The sequence below is a fragment of the Stegastes partitus genome, unplaced genomic scaffold (assembly GCF_000690725.1).
Source record: "Stegastes partitus isolate 25-593 unplaced genomic scaffold, Stegastes_partitus-1.0.2 Scaffold2392, whole genome shotgun sequence".
Lineage (NCBI taxonomy): Eukaryota > Metazoa > Chordata > Actinopteri > Pomacentridae > Stegastes > Stegastes partitus.
In genome coordinates this window covers 52,402-59,147 of record NW_007580123.1, presented here as the reverse complement: position 1 = coordinate 59,147, position 6,746 = coordinate 52,402, and the positions used below count along the sequence as shown (strand labels likewise).

The window sequence follows — 6,746 nt, the reverse complement described above, 5'->3', positions numbered from 1 at the left end:
CCACATATTCACACAAACAGAGAAAACAAAAAACTAGCAAACGTTAATTGGACATTGCAGAAGCAGGTACCAGACAGTGTTATGCCTTTTTGTTTAAATGAGTATACATATATTTTTTAAAAAGCACTTTAAAAAAAATTATATATTCTTAAACCTGTTATTGTATCTTGTAAAAAAAAATAATAAAACATTTAAATGCATTTTTTTGGAACAATTTACAATATTTTAGTTTAGTTTTTTTTCTTCTTCTTTCTTTTAGAGGGATTTTCCCTGGTTTGTTAAATTACAAATAGCTGGTAAAATCACAGGACAAAGTGTTAATTTAAATATTAACTGAAATAAAATCGGGCCAAAATTCTACTTAAGATCCACATCAAAAATCTGTATTTTTTCAAGTAGCAAATTATTCTTTTACAGCAATGTTTGACCATAAAATTACACTTTCTAAAAAATGTAAAATAGCAAAAATGTAATTATTTTACAGGTATTTGCCATTATTTAAAGAAAAACATGTGTATATTAAAAACAGAAATTATCTTTTACTGTTATTTTACAAAAGATATCCAGTAAAATCAGTGAAAACAACCATTTATTTACATGTTGTTGGTTAATCTGAATTATATATATTCATATAGATAAACAATAACAGACCAGAACTGTACAACACATCCACGTGGTAATTTGTTCTTTTACAATCTGTTACTGCAAAATTACAGTTTTGCTGAATTTATCGGCTAAATATATATATTTTAAGATATTTGCTGTAGCTCTGGAATGTTCTCTGGCTCCGCTGCTGCCAGATTTTTATTATTTATAATTTTTATTTTCGTTGTTGGAATTTCCATTCCAATCAGATATAATTTATTCACTTAAAATTCCAGAATCCTCCAGAGTCTGCGCACCTCTAACTGCTTCCTGAGGCTCATTAAGCTCACTGACTTTATGTTTTAGGACGCGGTTACTTTGGATGACAAATCCCATAAATCTGTGGGAGGGTTTTTTGGCACCTTTTCATCTGTCTGCGTTATTTAGCACCGCGGGCATCGGTCCTACACGGAGCACGGAGACCCGCGGTTCAGCCCCTGCTGCGGGTTTGTGCATGGGGAAGCCCGGTCGGTAGTGGCGGAGGGGCACAACGTGACCTGACAACAAGGAACCTCCGGGAAAACCGTCAGTCCTAAACTATGTGCAGTCAGAGCTGGGCGGGGGTCCGGCAGGGGGGCTCCCGACCGGCCACACCGGCCGCGGCCGAGAGGAGGCGCAGCGGAACGAACGGGGGCGGGGGCGAGCCGCGCGGCCGTCGGGAGCCCCCCGCCGTCCGGGGAGGACACCCCGCGGCTGGGAGGCGGAGACGGGACCCCCGCTGACGTCAGTGGGCCTGTCGGTTTCCTGCAATAGACAGTGAGAGAGAAGGTGAAGCAGAACAGAGCCGGACCTTCCTCACACTAAAGGTGTGTTACTACCGTGACACCGGCTCGACCCGCACCTGTGAGTACCGACCCGCCGCCCTGCTCGGACCGCGGCCGGAGCAGCGGCGCTCTGCCCCCGTCACACAGGTCGAGTCGGCGGCTGCAGCCGCAGAGAGTCGGACGTGCTCGAGCCGCCGTCCGGTTTGAGCCGCCGTGAACTTTGAGGCTCCGTGTTTGGGGAGAGGCGGCCGCGCTTTTTGCGCAGTGTTGTTGTGGGATCCTGCAGCAGCAGCGGAGCTCCGGGCGGACAAGCCGCGCTGCGCTGCGCAGCTCTTTGTTGCTGTTTGCGGGGAAGCTGCTGCTGATCTCCGCCTTCATGTTGTGATTAATGCGCGGAGCTTTTTGTCGGATCTCCAGCGTCCCGTTCGGGCTGTAGCAGAGACGGTGAGGGGTTTTCCCAGGCTCCTCCCTCCCTCGCAGGGCGTTCACGTGTTGCAACAGGCACAAAATACGCTATTCCCACGCGTGGTTTCTGCTGACTTCATTGCATGCAGTTAAACCACAGTTTAATTCAGCTGCTCATCAGCCTCCTGCAGCGGCTCTGCATCAGCAGCAGCTCTCAGCGCGTTTACATAATCGATCCTCAGGTGTGACCGGATCCATCAGTCACCTGCTCGCTGTTGTACCGGCGTGTCTGTGGCGTCAGTAGCAGGGTGTTTCCTCAGACGGACAGACGGACAGACAGCCGTCTCTCCTGCCTCCAGGTGAGGAGTCCTTCGTGCGTCTCTTCGTGTTTTTGCGCGACCTGGTGCAGCAGAGCCGCCGTGAGATGATGTCATTGCTGTAGCGCCACATGTACCAACTGTATGGAGCCGAACCGTCCTACGGTTGTAGTAAGTGTTATGTAATGTTGCTGAGACAAAGGCTGCTTCCTGGAGCTGCTGCACCATGCACAGGTTTGGGTTGTTCTGGGGACATGAAGGGAGGATGCAAGGGCGAGCAGGAGGTCTGAGGTGTCCCTCTGCAGAGGTGAGCTGTTAGCCAGGTGGCTCTGAGGTCTCCACCTTGTTCAGCCGCTTCCTGCAGACCAGGATGATACCATGACAGCTGTAGTGATGCTGACGTGTGGTTCGGGCAGAGAGGAAACCGTGAATCTGGGCTCGGTCTAACTCCAGCAGCAGGATTCCTGACAGCTGACTGCCGCCACACACGACCTTATTGTTGGCGTGGTGACGTTTGTCAAAGTGAAGCAGCTCTTTATCAGCCGCCGCCGTGTCAGTCAGACGTTTGGCGTAAACAGCAGCGAACCTCCACCTCCCAGTGATCAGATAGCAGCTGCTGCAGAGGTTATATTGATATGTGGGGAACATTTTCACGCCTCCTCCCACTGACAGCAGGCCGAGCTGACAGGAGATGAAGTGAAAAGTCCTGCCGAGGCACCTGTTAGAGGAACAAACTCAATCAGCCGCTCTAACGCTGTCTCCATGTGTGTTTTCCTGCAGATGCACCCAGACTGTGGCTCAGGAGTCGACTCTCCTCAAGGTTAAATCCCACTTTTCCCAAGATGCACCTGTGAACTGAGGCGGAAAGATGCCGCGCACCAAACAGAACAACCCGAAAAATTTAAAAGGTGAGTTTGCACCTGTGCTGAAGCGTCATTAACCCTCTGAACCCCGGGCACTCTGAAGGCATTTCCTGTCACGTTTCTCCTCGCTGTGGTCTCGTTTTTCTGCTGCAATATGAAGTCCTGCGCCTCAATGGAAGCAGAACAACCACGACTAGAACTTATCTTCTGTGCAGGCTGACACAGTTAGAGTGACTGAAACCATAAAACAAAAACGGAAACTCTCCATGCTGTAGATATTTCACCACTTCCATGTTTCGTTTGTTGCCTACACAGCCTGCAGTTCAGCCAAACAATCCCAGAATCTTTGCTGCGTGACTGTTGGTCACCGCTGAGCCACTGATGTCTTCGTGGTTGCAGCAAGTCGGGCAGAGTTATTTGTTTTGTACAGAATTTGTCAATTTATTTTTGGAGAATTTTTAAGAAGAGAAATGTAGAATGAAGTGATTTTGATCATATATCACAGTTTTGCACACGAGCAGCGCTGGAAATCTGACATAAATCCTGTCTTCTTGCCGTTTGCTTAAGATTACACGGCTGTCAAACATGTTTCGGGGTTCACAGGGTTAAATGAAACGGTTCTGCTGTTTGTCTGCTGATTTGTTGAGTCCAAACAGGAGATGCTGTTTTGTTTCTTGTGACTGTAAAGCAGTTCGATTGCAACGCAGTTTTGGTCTTTCTGAGGTGATTCAGATTAAAACAGCGTCATTATTTCCTTCTCGTGTGAAATGTTGCTGCAGAAAGAGCAAAGACAGAAGTGGAATGATGTGAGACGAGGCTACTGGAACAGTGTTCATGTTGATTTGATGAATTGCAGAAAAATACTGACTGTAAAGTTAAAGCTGCACCTGCGTCGTCCTCCTCCTGCTCACTGAGGAGCTCAACGGTGACACAAGTTCATTTTGCTGCTTACAAACAGCGTTGCCGTGTTTCTTCTTGTCGGTTGTTGTGTTTGTTTCAGTTTGATTGAAGTTGGTTTCGAGCTCCGTCTGCGTGACGCGGTGACGCTCCATCGGTCCTGTTTTTGTCAAACGGTTGCACAAACTGTTTTCTCTTGCCGATGAACACAATAGACAAAGCGGCTCTTCTTCTGCCGTCGTGTTTTCTGCCGAACGTGTCGGTGATGCCATGCTTTAATTTATACAGGAGTGAGAGCAAGTCTGCAGCTGGCGGTTACGCTGCTCCCATACAGTGTTGTGTTGCTGCGTTGTGTTGCTGCCGTCTTTGCATGCTGCGTGTGTGAATGCGTGTACTGTAAAGGCTGTGCAGAGATGCTTGTTTTGGCTCATGACGAGCAGAAGTTGTCCTGCCTGCTTGAACGGAGAGAAAGACGAAGAAGTGAGCTGCTGCTGCTGCTGCTGCTGCTGCAGACAGATGTGGTGTTTTGGGGTGAAAACACTGTAAAATGAAGCTAAATGCAGGTTAACGACAGCAGCTGGACGGCTGAATCGGCTACAGTCACATTAAAATGAGTGAAAAGTTGTGTTGTCTCCACGTCACTCCACCACAAACAGTCAGATTAATGTTTTGGTGATCACAGGTGATTGTTATTTCACTCCTCAGTCCTGCATCTCTTTGTGGTTGTCTGATTTACTTTCTGGTTCGATTTATTCAACATCCCATCCTGTATTCTAACAAGTCAGCTGTGTGTTTGTCCCCACGAGTCTGGAGAAATTGGTGCATCAGTTTCTCTCTGTTTTGGTGCTTCATCCTGGAGTGCCTAAATCCAAAAGATGCTGGTTTGTTGCTGTAGCGTGTGGAACAAAACCGAGCTTTGTAGAACTGCTGTCGTATCACAGAGACGAGGTGCAGCAACAGAAACATGTTTGTTGACTTTATACTCGATGGAAACTCTTGAAGCCACTCCCTGCTTGTTGATTAAACCCTTAAAAATACCGTAATTTTCAGACTATTGAGCACCTGAATATAAGCCACACCCACTAACTTTAAAAAGAAAACCAGGTGTGTACATATACAGGCTGCACACAAAAATCCATAAATGAGCCGCATCGTTGTTGAAGCCACAGAGTTCAAAGCATGTGAAAAAAGTAGCAACTTATAGTCCAGGTATTACGGTAATACTGTCTGGCCTTTAAATTGCTGTCACGTAACTGAACTGTTGCTTCTGCTGTCATGTGCAGATTTCTGAAGCCCTCTTGAGGAAAGAGTCTCTAAATTAGTCAGATTGAACTCTACCTGTAAATCCAGTTCAGGTTCTTGTTGTTCTGTTGTGAAGCCACAGCTCTCTGGTCATCTGCTGTGTCCAAAACTCAGCGTTTCATGTTTTCTTGCACTAAACAGGTGTTTGTTGTCCGTGGCCTGTTTCAGAGTCTGAATAATACACGTTAATGATCAGCTGTTAATCAATCACCTGCCATTTAATAATTTAACCGATTACAGAGGATCCTAGAGAGGTTAATGTTCAAATCTGAACTGTTGAGTCAGCGGGTTTGTGATCGTGGTTTGGGCTGTGTTGTGTTTGAAGTGTGATTCTTGTGGATGATGGGGTTATTTTTAGTGTTTGTTCAGCGAGCAGCGGGCACCGTGACAGAGATATGTGTATCAGCTAATGACCTCCTAACGAAGAAACAAGCCTGTTTACAGGATTAGGCTGAAGAAAATGAGCAGATTATCAAAATGAAATATCTGTGGCAGAAATGGATTAATTGATTGATTTATTAATAACACTATCAGCTAAGAAAATAGTTTATAATGAGTGTTTGTAGTTTAAATATAGCTCCAGTGTGGACATATTGCTCTGTAGCAGTGAGCTGCAGCACACAGTCCAGTTACTGTCGACTAGTATTTGGATCTTTTTTTTTTTTTTTTTAACAGATTTGTAATAAATTAATATATTTAAAACTCCCGCACATAACTCTGTCTGATTGGTTGCTTTTCATGATCAGCAGCCAATTAACACTGAAGGATAAATGTTGAAAAGCTCTATTTTAATTAAACATAAATGAACAAAAGCATTTCAACCACGTTTGGAGCTTTTAATATAAAATCTTGACCATAAGATTTTAATTTTATTGCAAATTTATGTCAGTTGTAATAAAACTTTAAAACTTAGTCGACATATCCACTGAGTTGTTCGTCCTCTTCTGCTGTGAATGCTTGATTTACTACAGCGGCCATGTTTCTGTGTCTCTGCAGTAGTTTTTTAAAAAATATCCATATTTTGTGCTCATGGAAAAATCTGTGCTGCATGATCGTTTTCCACATTCAGAGAAATCTGATATTTGAATTTCTACATGAACAAGAATCTCTACAATGTCGGCGATACTTTCATTGTTTATTTTTTCTATAATATCCATAATTTATTGTTTTTTTTGCATCCTCTTTGCTGCAGATTTCTCCACTGTGGTAAACTATAATGACCAATGATCTGACTTTAACTTTGACTCGTGTGATTGCTCTGCTGCCGTCCCTTTAAACGGGGTTTTGCCGTTTCTGTGCTCAGAGCGCCGCTGGACGTCTTCCAACAGAAACTGAGAAAGTGTCTCTTTAACCACCACAGAAACGACCGATTAGCGATTGCACGTGCTTCGTACCGTGAAGTTTATCGTCAGTTCAACCCACAGTCGCACACTTCATTTACTGTATTTGAATTTAAAGTAACGTCAGTCACCACTCAGCGCTTCTGCCCCACATGAGCCGACAGCTGCAGAGGATGAAAGGTCGCCGCCTGCGTCAGCGTCAGCATTGTGGTC

At 45.2% G+C, this 6,746-nt stretch overlaps 1 long non-coding RNA gene across 1 annotated transcript in view; it reads left to right on the top strand.

The window, feature by feature from the left end:
* Nucleotides 1-1,384: 1,384 nt before the first annotated feature.
* LOC103374900 (uncharacterized) overlaps nt 1,385-6,746 on the top strand; it is a 55,318-nt gene continuing 49,956 nt past the window's right edge. The window contains exons 1-2 of the long non-coding RNA XR_521162.1: nt 1,385-1,488; nt 2,912-3,039. This is a non-coding gene — a long non-coding RNA (uncharacterized LOC103374900). The remainder of the gene's footprint in view (nt 1,489-2,911; nt 3,040-6,746) is intronic.